This window comes from Mauremys mutica, chromosome 1 (assembly GCF_020497125.1).
Source record: "Mauremys mutica isolate MM-2020 ecotype Southern chromosome 1, ASM2049712v1, whole genome shotgun sequence".
NCBI lineage: Eukaryota > Metazoa > Chordata > Testudines > Geoemydidae > Mauremys > Mauremys mutica.
Genome location: NC_059072.1, coordinates 197,632,215 through 197,650,440, shown reverse-complemented (window position 1 = coordinate 197,650,440; position 18,226 = coordinate 197,632,215).

Here is an 18,226-nt window from a genome sequence, read left to right as displayed (position 1 = left end):
TTATTGAGAAGGAATGAAGAAAGAGGACACTTGGATATAGTTCCATTTTAAGAATAGGTGAGCGGAACAGAATAATTTGATACATTTCACCAAACTGATAGTAATTTATCAGACATGTGGCAAACCTACACTGGCATCTTTGTTTAAGATTAGATGTCCTACTTTCCTGATTACAATGAACTCCTGATTTGCAATTCTGAATTAAGCTAATTGCTTTAGCAGCATTCCAAACTGGGGTACAATTATGGAGTTGGGCATGCATTAGCAGTGGTAATTTAATTTATGTGTCCATTTGTTACACAAGTAAAGATTCTTTTAGGCATTACTGTTAGTGATATTTTTTGCCTCTAATATGTATTGGAGGCCACATTCATAAGATATACTTTCATGAATAAAACATTAGCGAGCCAATTCCACTGTCTATTGGAACAAAGAGAACAAACATTGCCTTTGGGACAGGAAACTGTATACAAACGGAGCTGCATTCAACCTTGCATAAAAACAGCTTATGCAACATGGAAAAAGTGCTTTCTGAGGAAAGTACTTAATTTCACTAGTACTCTAAAAGTACCTTTGGAAAATATTATCTTGACTGTCGACAAACTGATACAAGTGCTAATCAGTTCAGGATAGAAACTTCTTGTGAATAAACCTCTGTCCCACATACACATTACACAACAAGGAAGAAATGCCTGTAATGACCAATGACAGGATAAAATTATTTTTATGGACTAGGATTTTCAAACAGGCCCAATGGGATTAAGTGCTCAAATCCAACTAAAGCTCCCTAAGGCCTCTTTGAAAAATCCCAGACACAGTTGCAGCTTCCATCCAGTCAAAAAGGGTTCACAGAACTGAAATGGGCTATTTACTTGGAGGTAGATCAATATCTGCACACACACCTACGCTACCGTACACCCAGTCTCCTTTACTAGGAAGCATGTCCACTTTGAATTACAAAAGCAAATTTCATGCTTATTGCTCACAGTTGTAGCACAACTTTCAAAACTCTGCCTATGCAGCGACGTTTCTCAAAGTGTGCCAAGACAGGGCTATGCGTCTGTGTTGTAACCATTCCACAAAGATATTAGAATCCTTTGTCTTGGGGGGTCTCATTTACAGTCACCCACACATTAGCCAAAGGGTATGTGTTATTCCAAAACATGTTGGGATCAGAGTTTCTGGATTTACTTCTGCCCTCAGTTACATTGATGTTAGTCTAGTATAATTCCATTTACTTCTGTGAATTATCTAGGGGCCTAATCCAATTCCCTTTGAAGTCAATGCAAATATTTCACAGGAAAGATTCCTATTAACTTCAAATTGCTTTAATTCAGGTCCCAAGTCTGTATCTGGTTTTGACAAAACCATTTTAAAATCTATTTACTGAAAGGGAACTTTTGAGATAGTAAGTGAACCAATGTGTTAACAATTGGCTATGTTCCCCACTCAGGTGGCCTTAAGCAATTAACCCAACCATGTAATTAACTTGGACAAGAGATGCATTGCATTTATAATGGACAAAACATATTATCAAAACAACAACAACAAAAACCAACATATGCCAAGTAATAAGAAAACTTTCAAGGATCTAACCAAGGACACTATATGAAGTAAATCCAAAATGGAGCACATTTTATCTTGAAGGATCTCAAAGTGTTTCACAAGCTTCAGATAGCACCAATGAAATAAAGACACCATAGGGTGTGATACAGTGGTCAACTGACACATAACACATGGCCACACAATAGTGAAAATGGGGAGAAAAGGAATTATAGCCAAGGACATTGGGGAAAACCCCTACTCTCAAAAGGACCATGGGATCTTTAATGGCCACTAAGAGAAGCTGAGGCTTCAGTTTTTAAGGTCTCATCTAGAAAGCTCCAAAAGAATAAAGCACATAAAAGTAAGGAGTGGGGATGACTCTTCATATATTCCAATGGGACCATCAAGGTGGCTGGTCTACCAGCATTGATAAGACAAGTAATTGCTGCTCTTTGGCCGAGATCACACTGGATTCACTGAGCTGCCTCTCCTCTTCGTTTGCAGCTGCACTATCGCAATTAAGGAGGCTAACAACACATTAGGGTGTTTCATACAATTTGTTTCCTGAATTTTAGGCAAATATCTTCCACTTCCAGAAGAAAGATATAGCCAGATGTTGATTTCCCTATGAGGCACATTAAAGTTACGTTGTGCTGTGTTGGAAGCAGCCCCTCAGCTTTGCCTTTCCTGGTTTTCATAAGTTTGAGATTTATTCTTTTCCCCTTGTAATGCTAACATGCTTTTTGGGAATACATGGATAGATATGTGTGACATTATTAACATGAACTGTGACCGTATAGATCATTGCTGCAGCCAGGGTCCTATAGTTGCCCCAGGTCTTGTACAGAGGGTGTAGATTGCTGGCTATGATTATGCTGTCTGTATGTGTGTATCATTTTTGTATTTTAAGTTATGAATATTGGCTATGTACTTGTCTCTCAGAGTGTTTGATTCTAAGTAGCCTCAGTGAAGCATTAGTTCAGCTTCTTGAGAAAGGACTAACCTCAGTAAGTGCCCAATCAAGAAACACTTAACTGACAATGGACTTTGGGAGATGCCAATCCACATCTCAGCTTTCCTGGGAACATTCAAACTAACATGTAAACAATGGCATCAGTCTGCAAAGGCTGAATTATTCATAGACATGTGACTTGCCCAGGTGGCTACAAACTCCATCTTGTTGCTGTGACTTTGCACAGAAGAACAAAGGAGTTTCTGCCCACAAGAGAGAAAATATAAAAGGCCCTGGAAGCCTCTCCATTTTGTCTTCAGCTGGCTTAAGAGATGGCCTCTCCACCCCCAAGAGATGCCTGAAAGAAACTGGAACAAAGGACAGTAACTACAGGGGTGTGAGTGATTGCTGTGAAAGAAGCTTATTGGAACATCTCGGGGGGTGAGATTTCATCTGTATTCAGTGTCCTACTGTATTAGGCTTATACTTGCGTGTTTTTGTTTTATTTTACTTGGTACCTTACTTTGTTCTGTCTGTTATTACTTGGAACCACTTAAATCCTACTTTTTATATTTAATAAAATCACTTTTGCTCATTATTGAACCCAGAGTTAGTGACTAATACCTGGGGGAACAAACAGCTGTGCATATCTCTCTATCAATGTTATAGAGGGCAGACAATTTATGAGTTTACCCTTATAAGCTTTATACAGAGTAAAATGGATTTATTTGGGGTTTGGATCCCATTGGGAACTGGGTATCTGGGTGCTGGAGACGGGAATACCTGCTAAGTGGTTTCAGTTAAAGCGTGCATCTTTTGGGGATGAGGTTCAGGCCTGGGTTTGTGTTTTCAGCAGGCTAGCGTGTCTGGCTCAACAAGACAGGGTTCTGGAGTCCCAAGCTGGTCAGGGAAAACGGGCTCAGAGGTTGTCTCAACACATCAGATGGCAATCCCAAGGGGGTCTCTGTGACCGAACCTGTCACAATCTGAACTGAGCATTTCCTGGTTTTCTGTTGTTTGAATTTGTGGTTTTGAAGTCTTGTGGTCTAGAAGGGTGTGGGGATCAGAAGAACTTTCTTCTGGGGCAGCAACTTTGATTCCACCTCAACATAGTTTTTTGTAAGTGATAGCTATCTTGGAAGAATGAAGGATTTTGGTGTCCAAATTCTCAAACGTGCATTCCTATTTGCACATGTGCTTTTGTGCAAATTCAGCTAAGCCATATTAATGCCTCCATTCAAGCACACAAATGGTGGCTGGACACTCATAGAAGTTCATGTGCATTCATCTGTTTGAGAATTTGGGTTTGGTCAGGAACATGGGAATCATCATATGGGTCAGACCAATAGTCCATCTAGCCCAGTATCCAGTCTCTGACAATGGCCTGGCCAACACAGCTGCTTAAGAGGTTGGTGCAAAAAAAAAAAAGGACATTAATTGATGAGCTTCCCAAAGGGGTTATGTTCAGAGCTAGTGTGCACCATTACGGCACAACACAACATAAGGGGTGGATGCAGAACTGCAGGGGGAGAGGTATGAGAAATGATTCCTGGAGTTCCTGGGCATGATGTGGCAACACAGCCACTACTACATCCATTTATGAATGCACCTCATTTCCTCCTGCTATGCAGTCAGACACCAGGTGCAGCCTCTTTCCCTACCTCTTCTGCAGTGCCCTTGTGGTAGTACGGAGGGAAATGTTCCTACTCTTCCTTGAGTGCGGACGCTGCAATTCAACCTGCCCCTTATGTAGTCCATTGAAAGAGGTGGTGGCTTTTTGTACCATCTACCTCAGCTCTCGACTCTGTACATCTGCCTAAGGGCCAGGCAGACTCTGTCTCTAAATAACTTGAGCAAGATCCCAGGGAACCAGTGGCAGTCAGGAACAGAATCCAGGTATGACTTGTCATTCCCTGCTCTAATCATTAGACCATGCCAACTCGTAATGAGAGAGCTTCTCTTTCCAGTGCTATCAAATCGGCCTATTTCAGAGCATCATATGAACAAAAAATGCAAAATGCCCCCCAATATCTCTTTTAAAACTGGCTGCATGGTAACACAAATTATACCAGGCTCCATGTACTGTTTCTCTCTAAAATTATTTGTTTCCCCTCATTGGGATAAACCATCAGCCTTTAGCCTGATAATTTAGCCACTTTGGAACTGGATTATTGCCTCATTAAAGTGCTACACTATCATCATCACTTAAGGGAGGTACAAAAATGATCTTTAGCAAGATTAGTAGCCTTTATCACAGTTTCTCCCGTTGGTTAATTGTATCATCCTGTCTAGTATTTCCATAATTAATCTGCAATAAAATGAAGCACAGTGGGACCACTGGCCCTTTCCAAGAGCAAATTCATCATCTATTAAATGAGCCTTTTCAGCATGTTTTTTGCATATCTATTTGGAAAAGGAGCTTTTTAGTTGTGAAGAACCTTTGAAGCGAGGCATGGAGTAGAGTTTTGTTTATGAACAAGTCATGCATTGCTGAAGTCAGATTTTTATTTTTTACCCAGAGCAAGAATGTACTGTGCATCCAAAGATGGAGAAAAATGAAGGGAGAAAGAAATCCATACAGCCATGGAAGTGAAAACTGCTTTATAAAGTATCAGAGGGGTAGCCGTGTTAGTCTGTATCCACCAAAACACTGAGGAGTCCGGTGGCACCTTAAAGACTCACATATTTATTTGGTCATAAGCTTTCATGGGTAAAAACCCACTTTTTCAGATGCATGGAGTGAAAATTACCTGTAACTCCCTTCTCTTCATATGCCAATATATATTTATGAGTGTATCTGTAATTTTCACTCCATGCATCTGAAGAAGTGGGTTTTTTACCCACGAAAGCTGATGCCCAAATAAATCTGTTAGTCTTTAAGGTGCCACCGGACTCCTCGTTGTTTTTGCTTTATAAAGGAAGCCATTAGTGGTTTGACAGATCTTTTTGTATTTGTGAAAGGTGGCCATCTGAAAGATTATCTTGAGTGGTGAGAAATAAACTGAATCTGAAGGGAGTTGCAGATTTTCTCTAAAAGTTAACAGATCCAGCCTAGTATAGAAGCAACCTTGAAAAAATATTATAAGTCAAACTTCTGCTTCAGGGACCACATTTATATGTCCCTGACACAGTTGAAACCACTGGATGAATGGCATCTAGAGCTGTCCATCCAAACAATCTTTCAGAAATTCTCAAAGGTTGTTTACCTTTACCAAGAGTGGATTCAAGGGGACCTCTGAGGACAAATGAGCTGGTATGGGGAGGGGTGAATGGTAGGGCCTGGCATAGGCCTTGAGATATCTGTGGAGAAATACGATCCTCTCTCTGCTGAAATACACCAACTAAAATTTATTTTCCTCACCCAAGACTTGATCCAAAGACCACTATTCTCTTTCACATACAATAGGCTTTGGATCAAATATCCACCACTCTGATCGTGTCAAACTAAATGTCAGTTGCCTGATACTATTCACACTGCTGAAACACCTCATCAACCAGAAGTTAAACCTTTCCCTGTGCATAACTTAGGAAAACAAGGCCATTCTTTCTGCTCTTCCTGGTTTGATGATTTTTAATGGCTCCACTTTTCTGAAGCTACTGACATTGTGTGATGGTGTACCCCATAAGGCTTCATGGGAATATGCTTATGAATGTATATATGATATAATTGGAATATGTTTATGCTACATATGCCATGTAACATATCTATGTAAAGGTTATGATCTACTGAATACATTAATCCTATTTGTAGGCATGTATCATTTTTGTATTGTATTATCAATTTATGAATATTGGCTGTATACTTGCTTGATTTCTAAGTAGCCTTTGTAAAGCATTTGGTCAGCTTCTTGAGAAATGTTTAAGGTAGCAGGCAAGCAATGGCTGCTGCCTGTAAAAACTGAGTCATGCATGGAGATGTGACTTTCCCATGTGACTCTAAAACTCCATCTTGGAGCTTGACTTTGCATAGGAGAGAGGAGGGGGTCTCCACCCACAGGAGAAAGTCTATTTAAGCCTGTGGTAGACCCCTCCATTTTGTCTTCAGCTAGCTAAAGAGATAGCCTCTCCACCCCCAAGGACATCTGAAAGAAACTGGAACAAAGGACAGTAACTACAGGTGAGTGATTGCTGGACCCAGACTAGAAGGAGACTAGTCTGTAAAAGGAAGCTTACTAGAATTCCTCTAAGGGTGAGATTTTTATCTGTACCCAGTTTTCTTACTGTATTAGACTCAGACTTGCGTGTTTTATTTTATTTTACTTGGTAATTCACTTTGTTCTGTCTGTCACTACTTAGAACCACTTAAATCCTACTTTCTGTATTTAATAAAATCACTTTTTACTTATTAATTAACCCAGAGTATATATTAATACCCAGGGGAGGGAGGGGCAGCAAACAGCTGTGCATCTCTGTCAGTATTATAGAGGGCGAACAATTTAAGAGTTTACCCTGTATAAGCTTTATTCAGGGTAAAATTGATTTATTTGGGGTCTAGACCCCACTGGGAGTTGGGCATCTGAGTGTTAAAGACAGGAACACTTCTGTAAGCTGCTTTCAGTTAAGTCTGCAGCTTTGGGGCACGTGGTTCAGACCCTGGGTCAGTGTTGGAGCAGACTGGTGTGTCTGACTTAACAAGACAGGGTGCCGGAGTTCCAAGCTGGCAGGGAAAGCAGGGGTAGAAGTAGTCTTGGCACATCAGTTGGCAGCCCCAAGGGGGTTTCTGTGATCCAACCCGTCACACATTGTACAGTGTTTCTTCTGTCGTGAGGCCTTTAGGTACAAACTACTTTTGACTAAATACAGAGATGAAGCTTTCACACACTCTAACTGGACAAAGGCTCAAGACAAACTTGAGAAGCACCAAGCTTGTGTATGTCACCACAAAGCAGTTGAAATTCTTCAAACAGTCACAAAGAATACTGGTGACATGCTAAGTTTTCAGCACACTCAGAAGAAAGAAGAAAACAGGAAGATCCTAATGAAAATATGAAATAGTATAGGTCATCTTGACAGACAAGGGCTTGCAATGCAAGGCCATTATACTGAATAAGCTAAAATATGTCCTGAAGCAGAAAGACCAACTACAATTTTATTCAACTGCTTTGTCTGCAGGCAGAGTATGATCCTGGTATTTCAAAATGGATGTAAAAGAGTCAAGATAAATTCGCAAGTCGTTATTCAGAGTGAGATAATGGAAATCATCTCTCAAAATCATGAGGCTTATTTTTGAGAACATTTCTAGGACGTGATGCATAATTTTTGTAGTTGAAACAACAGACTTCTCCAAAAACAGCAAGTGGTTTTATGCCTTCAGTACTTATTGATGATAACATGAATATTCATGAAGAGTTCACTGGATTGTACAATGTAGCTTGTGGCTCAGCAGTGCTAATAGTATCAATAAGTAAAGATATATGATTGCATCTAAATCTGAGGATCAACCACAATTAGAGACAATGCAGTAATGGAGCCACTAATATGGTAGGCCTAGTGTCAGGTGTAGCAACCACACTAACTGGAGTAACCATGAGGTAAATATACTCATTATTATGGGCATGCTTTGAATTTGGCATGCTAGCACACTACTGAAATAATATTATCCTAAGATATATTCTTGAAACTGTTTATGAAATCACAATTTTTAAGTTTTTATTTTAAAAATCACCCAAACAAGGTGCTATATTTTGTGACATAAATCATAAAACGTTAATCACATCATCAGGCATCCATGTCTACTGTCCAAAAAGATGGACTCTATGCAGAAGCACTGGCCTCAGTTTCTGAGAATGACCTTATACCATATGAAAGCTGGGAGGTTACAAAGGATGCAGCAAAAGATCCTGAAATGACAGCTTAATGGCATAGCAGCTCAAATGGAAACTTTTTAAAACTTTTTTTTTAAAACTGAACTAGATAGATGAGTCCTAAACCTGGCACACAATCTGTCCAAAACCATGCAGGGTCAGATATTTCAACAACCAAAGGCCAATCTCTTATGAAAATGAAACTTAATTCACTTCAGTCCATCTGATCAGATGAAAGTTACAATTTATTTAGGGAGCAAATCCACCAGAAAAGTTTAAAGTAGGAGCTAGTCAAAATGTCTGCTCCTCAATGGAAGAGAAAATGTGCCAAGAAAATGCAAATAGGGAGAGGTGAAACCAGCTACCCAAATTCAGCAAAGGATTTTTATAAGAATATCTACTTTGAAGTAATTGATTTTACAATGTCCAGTATTCAATCTAGGTTTGAACAGAAAGGCAACAAAAATATTCAAAATCTTGAAACTATCATATCAACTCCAAATGTAACAGAAAGGCAAATTCAAGATTTGCTTTAGGTGTATGGGTCTGATTTCAGCCATGTTCAACTGATTATTGAGTTTTATCTGTGGCAAGCAAACTGCTTACAAAAAAACCCAGTGAGTCAGTTCAGAAATCTCTCAGTGTACTCAGCCAAACCAAATGTCAGCTGTTTTCCAAAGTGGTGAAGTTGATAAAAATTATTTTGGTGGTAATAGCAACCAATGCTGTAAGCGAGCATCGTTTCAGTGATCTATGCCGTATTAAAACACTGCTTCAATTCACAATGGGACAATCATGGCTCAATTGACATGATTTTATAGTACACAAGGACAAAACTGATGACTTCGAGCTTACAGATGTTGCAGAGGAATTCATTTCAAGAAACCCAAGACAAAGATCACTGTTAGATATTTTATAAATTTCTAAGTCATTCTTTTTACTCGTGTTTTAAAGTAATGCTTTAGTGAGCAGTTTTGTACCAGGACTAAATCTGTCCACTTTTAACAAAGGGAGATAAATGAGCTGTTTCAAATTCAGTGTTTTCTTTATTTATTAATGCAATCTCTAATTTTTGGGAGGAGCTAAAATCCCCAATAGCCACAGTTGTCTATGCCCAGACACACACTCACCACTTTTGCAAGTCACCATACTGGCCTCCTATCTGATTCTGCATCAAATTCAGTCTGCTCATCCTACCTTTCAAGGCACTGCACAGTGCCGCCCCTGCTTGCATCTCATCTCTTTCTGCACCTCCAGTCATATGCTGAATCTGGACAACTCAGCCAGTAGGGTTGCCAGGCATCCGGTTTTCAACTGGAACACCTGGTTGAAAAGGGACCCTGGCGGCAAAAGTCTGGTTGGTGGCACAGCGGGGCTAAAGCAAACTCCTTGTGGTCTGTGCCACCTCCCGCAGCTCCCACTGGCCGGGAATGGTGAACCATGGCCACTGGGAGCTGCGGGTGGCCATGCCTGCGGACAGTCAATGTAAACAAACTGTCTTGCAGCCTGCCAGTGGATTACCCTGATAGGCCGCATATGGCCCGCAGGCCATAGGTTGCCCACCACTGCTTTAGATCCATTTCAGAGATTTGTACCTGGGGCTCACATGAAGAACTATTGTTTTCCTTTGGATTGCACCAAATGGCAGGTGGTTTAGACACATTTCCTGGGGGAAGCTACCCATGGCCCTCTTCACACCCCATGCAAGGTCATTCTTTTCTCAGTATTCCATTTCATATTACACAATCTGAACTCTCAAATATTTTTCAGGAATGAATTTTTTTTTATTAATATAACTTAACATACATTGGTTTGCCTGGTAGTTTTGCCTCCTTCGCAGCAAAACTGAGTATAAGAAAACAGTTTTTGTTAAATGTGAAAAGAAATTGACAGGGCCCCGGGGGCGGGGGGGGGAGGGAGGGAGAGGGAACCCTCTCTGATTGGCTGCTTTCCCCACTTGCCTGTCTCCGGGGGAAAAAAACAGCCAATCATGATGGCTGCAGGAAGCAGGCAGCGTTCTCTCCCCCGCCATTCAGCAGGTGAAGCCATTCTCAAAGAGGAGGAGGAAGGAGAAAGAGCCCAGTAGCTCAGGGTGGCTCTGTTCCCTCCTTCCCCCTCCCTCCCTGCAATATCCTGCCTGGGAAGGTGGTGAAAAGTCCCTGCAGCTGTCACTGCAGCATGGAAGGGGGGGAGGACCCAGATAATACTGTGACACTGCACCCCATAGCTGTCATATTAATATTATTATAATATGGTTATGGCATAATTTTAATGCATTTTGTACAAGATAAGTCATATGAGGTGTCATTGGAAAAGTTATGATTTGCTGAATATAATTATCCTATTTCTAGGCACGTATCATTTTTGTATCTGAAGTTATAAATACTGACTGTGTATCTGCACTTCAAATGTAGTTATACCTGGGTAACACCCAGTAATCTAAATAACTGGTTGTAAGGGTCTATTCAGGATAATGGGCCATTAGAAAGAACAATAGGTCTTAGAAGAAGCTTATCTCCCACCTGGTGAGCCTTTCTGAGAATACTCCAGACAGCCTGTAAGTAATGGTTGCTATGACTCTACAAGGACATGTGACCAGGTCACATGATTCTGGACTCCATCTTGGGGTGTCGATATTTTTCCACAAACCGGTCTGGGAACCAAGTTTTTGAAACAAAGGATCCCCGCCACATGCTAAAGCTATATAAAGCAGGGAGTAACATCATCTGTGTGCTGGATCCAGGCTAAAGGGATTTCTAGCCTGTGTATGAAAGACCTGGGGATTCCAAGCTGTAAAGCAAGTGCAGCTTCTTCCATAAGAATCTGCAGCCTGCTTGTATCATCAGCCAGGTTGAGAATTTGCTAGTTCATATCCTATCTCTCTAGAATATTAGACTTAGTTTGTATTTTGTTTATTTACTAGGTAATCTACTTCAATCTGTTTGCTATTACTTATAATCCCTTAAAATCTATCTTTTGTAGTTAATAAATATATTTCTGTTTTAATCCAAACCAGTGAGCTTTGACTGGAGTGCTTGGGGAAAATCTCTGCTTGGTTACCACAAGTGTACATTGTTCTCTTCACATTGAGGCAGATGCGGGCCGGGTATTAAACCCATATACTAGCCAGATTTGACCAGGGCAGGATGGTACTGCTCTGGGGTCCTAGATTGGGAAGCTGGTGGTTAGAGAGACTGCGTGTAACTGCAGCTGTGTGAATGCTGGTGAAAGTGCAGGCTGGAGGGCTTTGCAGCTTGTCACAGAAGCACAATGTGAGGGGGAACCCAGGCTGGTGGGTTAGAGGGCTCAGTGGTACCCCAGTTCTGAGTGGCATCCTGGAGGGAACCCATCACAAATACCATCACCACCTAGCTCTTACATAGCACATGGTTTCAGTCAGTCATGAAACCAATGACTGACTGACTGACAGAATATATAGAAATTTTGTGGATCCCTGTTAAAATGTCAGTAGCACATTACTGGTTATTCTCCATATGCTTAAAAAACTACAGACTTCCCTTTTCAGAAGGGATTTGGCTCCTATGCCTCCCCCCAAGGAAGAATTCAATTAATATTTGAGAAGATTATTCCCAAAGAATGTATGTTTGCCTAGGCCCCAGCAGAGATAACCTATATCAAGATAAATTTGCTAAAGCTACACAAGGCCCAAAAGAACTCTCTTTAAAATGGGACAATACTTTCTTGAAATGTTCAGATATTATATCAAGCTATAATTAACCCCATTACATGTCTTATAACTAAAATACAGTACAAATGCAAAGTGGGTGACATGCATGGTGTCTATATAATGGTAATCTATGAGAATGAAGTCTTGATACCTGCTTTCCAAAGGGCTTTAAAGGATGAATTTGCTATACAAGAATAAGGGGCCAGCCCAACACCCATTGAAGTCAATGTGAGTATTGACTCCCTGTAAAGAGGTTAGCCGGTACTCGTCCCTCTACGGCATGGCAGGGAGCCACACCACCTCACTATACAGTGTTGATGTCTTGGGGGAATTAGTCCGGCTGCAGGAGTCTCCCTCAGCTGCCCATGCGGCAACTGAAATAAGTACAGTTAGGCCCGGGCCCTAGGTCAGGGCAGGGCAACAGTGAGTCAAGTGCTCAGGCCTTCAGGCAGAGCTCAATGCAAACAGTAGCAATGAGCCCAGACCTCCAAAGGGCCTGGGAGAGGGGGAGACTATCACCCACGAGTTGGGTAGCAGGGGGGACGCAGGCCCTCCCACTCCACTGCATCCCAGCCCGGGGCCCTAGCAGCGGCAGAAGACCCGCTGTTTAGTCAGTGGGGATCCTGGCTGCAACACACTGACATGGGCTTTGGCAGTGCTGCAGCCAGACTAGGGTCGGCTGCCCCCGGGCTACTTCCAGACTCCCCCTCGTGTGGTACCTGGGTCAGGGTGGTGTCCTCCGGGGGGGTCCAGCACCATGGGCTCCTCGGAGTAGTTGACAAGAGGCAGGTCTGGCAACTCCTCCAGGTAGCGGGTGTGGGGCAGGTCAGGCCAGTCCTTGGGTGCACCTAGGGCCGCAGGGGCTTCCCAGTCGCGGGCCAGGCCAGAGGCGTCTGGCCTCCCCGGCGGCTGTCTCTCCAATGAGTTCTGAGGTCGAGCCTTTGTACTTCCGGGTCGCCACCTGACCCTCTCGGGGGCGGGCTCAGAGCTCCTTAGCTCCGCCCACTCCAGTGTCCAGAAGGGCTTGTCCCTCTGTGGGGCAGCGGGGAGCCACACTGCCTTACTACACTCCCATGGTTGCAGAATCCAGCCCTAAGCTCACTGGCACAGGGCCGCCCGGGGGGGGGCAAAGGGGGCAATTTGCCCCAGGCCCCGGGCTCCGCAGGGGCCCCCAAGAGAACAGTGGAGGCTCCCGCCTCCGCCCCTCTCCTGGAGCCTCAGCGCATCAAGCGCTGAGTCTCCGCCGGGGCCTCTGAGCCCCGCCCCGCTCAGGGCCGCGTGGTCAGGGGGCGGGGCTGGGAGCACCGGGCTGAGCTCAGCTGCCTCCGCTCGGCGTGGAGCTCCCAGCCCCGCCCCCTCACCACGCGGCTCTGAGCGGGACGGAGCTCAGGCCCCGCCGGCCACACGCTGCGGCTGTTCCGGCGAGGCGCTGAGACTCCAGGTGAGGAGGGAGCCGGGGGTAAGAGGCTGGGGCCGGGGCGGGGGAGGAAGCGGGACCCGCCGCCGAAGCACAGCCCGGTCTTCGGCGGCGGGGGGCCCCTTCCGTTCCGGGACCCGCCGCCGAAGTGCCCCGAAGACCCGCGGCGGGGACCCCCCCCCCGCCGAATTACCGCCGAAGACCGGGCTGCACTTCAGCGGCGGGTCCCACTTCGGCGGTAATTCGGCGGCGGGGGCGGGTCTTCGGGGCACTTCGGCGGCGGGTCCCGGAATGGAAGGGCCCCCCCGCCGCCGAAGACCCCGGGCCCCTGGAATCCTCTGGGCGGCCCTGCACTGGCATCCTGAGTTAAGCTAAGGGAAGGCTGTGCAATAAGGCTGTTAGCTCCTATCAGTAGAGTAGATGGGTTTTGTGAGTTGTATAACATGAGAGAACAGGAGTTTGCTATTAACACATAAGGCCTACAGCCAACAATTTTTAACCTTCTAATTCCCGCAGCCCACATTAACATGGCTTTCCATAGCCCATGATGAGATGAGAGTAAGTTTGTTTTTCTTTTTTTCTTTTAATCTTTTGTTCTTTCTTAAATAAACACTGGTTTGATAATCACATCTATCAGTTGACTTGGCTGCTAATATGGGAACATATGCATTGACAGAATGTCCTGGGACACAAAAGAGCAGGAGGACCGAACAAGCAGATTCAACTCATCCAGAGATACTGAGGGCCATATAAAGAGGGAAGCAAAGGTCTGTGTTCGCTGCTTGGCAATATATCACAGATGGGGTCCAGGCTGGCACAGAGCAAGACATCAGCCATTATTAAGGATGCTGGGACCAACTTATCTGCTGTTATAAAAACGTATTTCTAGCTCTATTAGCATTTCCTAGTTGGAATTTTGTGAAAGGACTTAGCCTTTTATAGAACAATGAAAAGATAATTAGAAAAAACAGTAACATTAGCAATCAGGGCAGCTTATCTTAGAAAGAGCTCAGCGACACTTCTGGCAATTGGCTGGCAACCTCTGAAAACTACTGAACAGTGCTCTCTAACACTACCCTCTGAAACCGAGCAATAACCTAACTGTTTTGTTTCCTTCAGTCCTTTGCCAAACTTACAATACAGATACAATTAAACTTTGATTAGTCCTAAGGATAACATTGCTATTTGTCTTGGAAATTCATATCTTTGCTGGTAGTCATAGAAATATTGTTTGCTTTTCCATCTTCTATAGTATTCCATAAACTGACATATTTTACGTTATTCAAGTTCTCTTATCTTTTTAAGGCCATCTTAGCAGTTGGAAAAGCAAGGTTGGATGGGAACTCAGACTCATACACATGCAGAGAAGAGAACTAAATCTTAGATATCAGAACACCACAGCAGAATTTCTGGGGTAGATTATAAGCAGCCATTACCTTACAAGAGCCTATGTAAACTCTACACATCTCATAAGTTAAATCTATATCTGACAAGAGACACCAAGTCAAATCTTCAGCTGAGGTAAATCACTGAAGTCCAAAATGTACCAGTTTCACAGAGTATTGCATCTGACTGGGGGAAGTCATTAAAATGAATGGGAATTATTTTTGTATTGAAAATTATCCTGGATTATATGACAGCCATTTGACAGAGCTCTAACTATAACAATATTTTTTTTAAATATCACCCTTCAATTATCAGTAACATTTGTAGAAAATTGAAAGGAGCATATGTTTTTCTCTAAAGTTTGTGAAGTCTTTGTTCTTACACTTACCTTCTAAGAGAAATTAATACAGAAAATCAGCTAGTTCTCAGTCCAAGCCTATGTGGTTCCTAAGAGTCCAGACCTAGCCTCGATACAAAGAAGAGTGAAGAAACTACTTCTTACAAAATTTTTAGCCCTTATCAAAATGTACCCATTGGTTTCCTGTAGCATTCTATTGAATCTGTATATCGTTAACCTAAAATAAAATGAGGCACAGTAGAACCACTGCAGAATAAGAAACGTTAGCGCAGTACAGTAAACAGTACTATTACATATGCCCTTTGCATACATATTTGGAAAAGTTTTCTCTTGGTCACAGAAAGAATTAAACATGGAATACAGCTGCAACCAATTCATGAATGATTTACGTACCTCTTCCTCCTTTTCTAGATTTCTGCTTTATTTACATAGACTATAACAAACCATCAAAGACTCCCATGGCACCTTATAGACTAACAGATGTATTGGAGCATGAGCTTTCATGGGTGAATACCCACTTCGTTGGACAAAGTGGGTATTCACCCACGAAAGCTCATGCTCTAATACATCTGTTAGTCTATAAGGTGCCACAGGACTCTTTGCTGCTTTTACAGATCCAGACTAACACGGCTACCCCTCTGATACTATAACAAACCGTATGTACCAAAATAGAATTAATCCAAATGGGTCACAGAGTGTTGGGTGGGGAACTCTCCCGATACTGTACAAGGCCGGAGGATATTTAATAATTTATTTTGCAACAATGCCTAGACGTCAGGGCTCCTTTGTGATGGACAGTAAACAAACATATTGAGACAGTCCCTGCCCAAAACAGCTTACAATCTAAATTTAAGTCGAGAGACAAGTGAATAAAACAAACCGAGAAGCGGGGAGTGCACATGGTAACTGAAAGACTTATAAACCCCATAATAAGCGGTAGTTGCAGTGGTCCCAGCACATAAGTTGCCTAACTGCTGTCAAAAGCATTTTGCAGCAAAAAGTCCTGCGACCTGAAGCTCTACAAGGTAAAGAGCAATCTGTTCCCATCTGTTGGTGAACAGGGAGAAGAACAGTTACTGAGAGAGCTTCATTTGCATAAGCTTTCTGCACAGAATCCCTCCATTTACACTTTGGAAGTTACCATAACTGTACACGTGATCTTGAGAAGGTTGTGTTAAATAGATCAGCAAGGCAACACACAACACTCAGAGCTTTTCAAGCCTTTGAAGATGACAGAAATAATTGATTGTTAGCTGTAAGGGAAAAGCGTCGTATTACTGCTATAGCTACCAAGATGCTCACCATTGACTTTGTCTGCCTGATCATGGCCAACCCCAAGCATTTAAAAATCGTGAGATTGACTTTAAAATCATGAGGTTTTTTTTTTAAATCCATATTGGGTTTCTTCTATTTGCTTTCTGGGTTTTGAGACTTTAGGGGGCACATTTCAAGTTTGGCTCTGCCACGAGGGCTAAAAATGTAATTTTTCAAATTGAAAACCGAGATGCTTACATAATCCCATGATTCCAGGCTTTAAGAAAAACACCAAATATCATCAGACTCACGATAAAATTACAAGTCTTTGCAACACTACTTATATTGAGAGATAAATTCAACTGAGCTTCATTGAAACAACATGAGCATAACAAAAACCTTCTCTAATTTGAAAACAGTTCAAACCAGTTGTTACAGAACCCCACCCCTACAGCTTTTCCAACAGGAAGCTGGATGACAATATACTGACCCAGTGGAACACCAGAAGGAAACCTTACATCATTAGAACTCTCTCATTGGTTGTCCAGTAATCTTGAAGGCCAGAGACTGATACCAAGCAAGTTTGGGGAGCTGACTTATCCTTTCCTGGTTTCAGGTAAATCACACAGCTGTCATGTACATGCCTGGCACTTAAGTTGCTGATGCACAATGCTGTCACTTGATTTCACAGTACTACAAAGGAATAGCCTTAGCAACATTGGCCTCTTCTTCCATACTTGCAGCTACGCTTTTACACAAACATTCTTTCAGTAGCAGGTGTAGCCATTTATTTTATCCTACCCTCTCCTATATCCCCTTTGTAACCCTTCATGTTTGCCCCTTGATGAGTAGCACAAACATATTTCCTTTGCACTAAAATAATGCAAATAATATGGCTATTTGCATAAGCGGACCAGTAAATTCCACCTATCCTATGACATGGAGGATTGCTTTACCAAGTATTAGGTCAGTCTAATGAGATAAATCAATTAACAACAGGATACCAAGGGAGGAGAAATAACTTTTGAAGTGGTAAGAGAGTGGCCAATTACAGACAGTTGACAAGAAGTGTGAGTAACAGTAGGGAGAAATTAGTATTGGGGAAATTAAGTTTAAGTTTTGTAATGACCCAACCACTCCCAGTCTTTATTCAGACCTAATCTGATGGTATCTAGTTTGCAAATTAATTCCAGTTCTCCAGCTTCACGTTAGAGTCTGTTTTTGAAGTTTTTTTGTTGAAGAATTGCCACTTTGAGGTCTGTTATTGAGTGACCAGAGAGACTGAAGTGTTCTCCTACTGGTTTTTGAATGTTATAATTCCTGATGTCAGATTTGTGTTCATTTATTCTTTTGCGTAGAGACTGTCCGGTTTGGCCAATGTACATGGCAGAGGGGCATTGCTGGCACATGATGGCATATATCACATTGGTAGATGTGCAGGTGAACGAACCCCGGATGATGTGGCTTATGTGGCTAGGTCCTATGATGGTGTACCTTGAATAGATATGTGGACAGAGTTGGCACCAGGGTTTGTAGCAGGGTTTTGGTGTTTTTGTTGTGTGGTGTGTTGTTCCTGGTGAGTATTTGCTTCAGGTTGGGGGGCTGTCTGTAAGCGAGGACTGGCCTGTCTCCCAAGGTCTGTGAGAGTGAGGGATCGTCCTTCAGGATAGGTTGTAGATCCTTGATGATGCTCTGGAGAGATTTTAGTTGGGGGCTGTAGGTGACAACCAGTGGTGTTCCGTTACTTTCTTTGTTGGGCCTGTCTTGTAGTAGGTGATTTCTCGGTACCCTTCTGGCTCTGTCAATCTGTTTCTTCACTTCA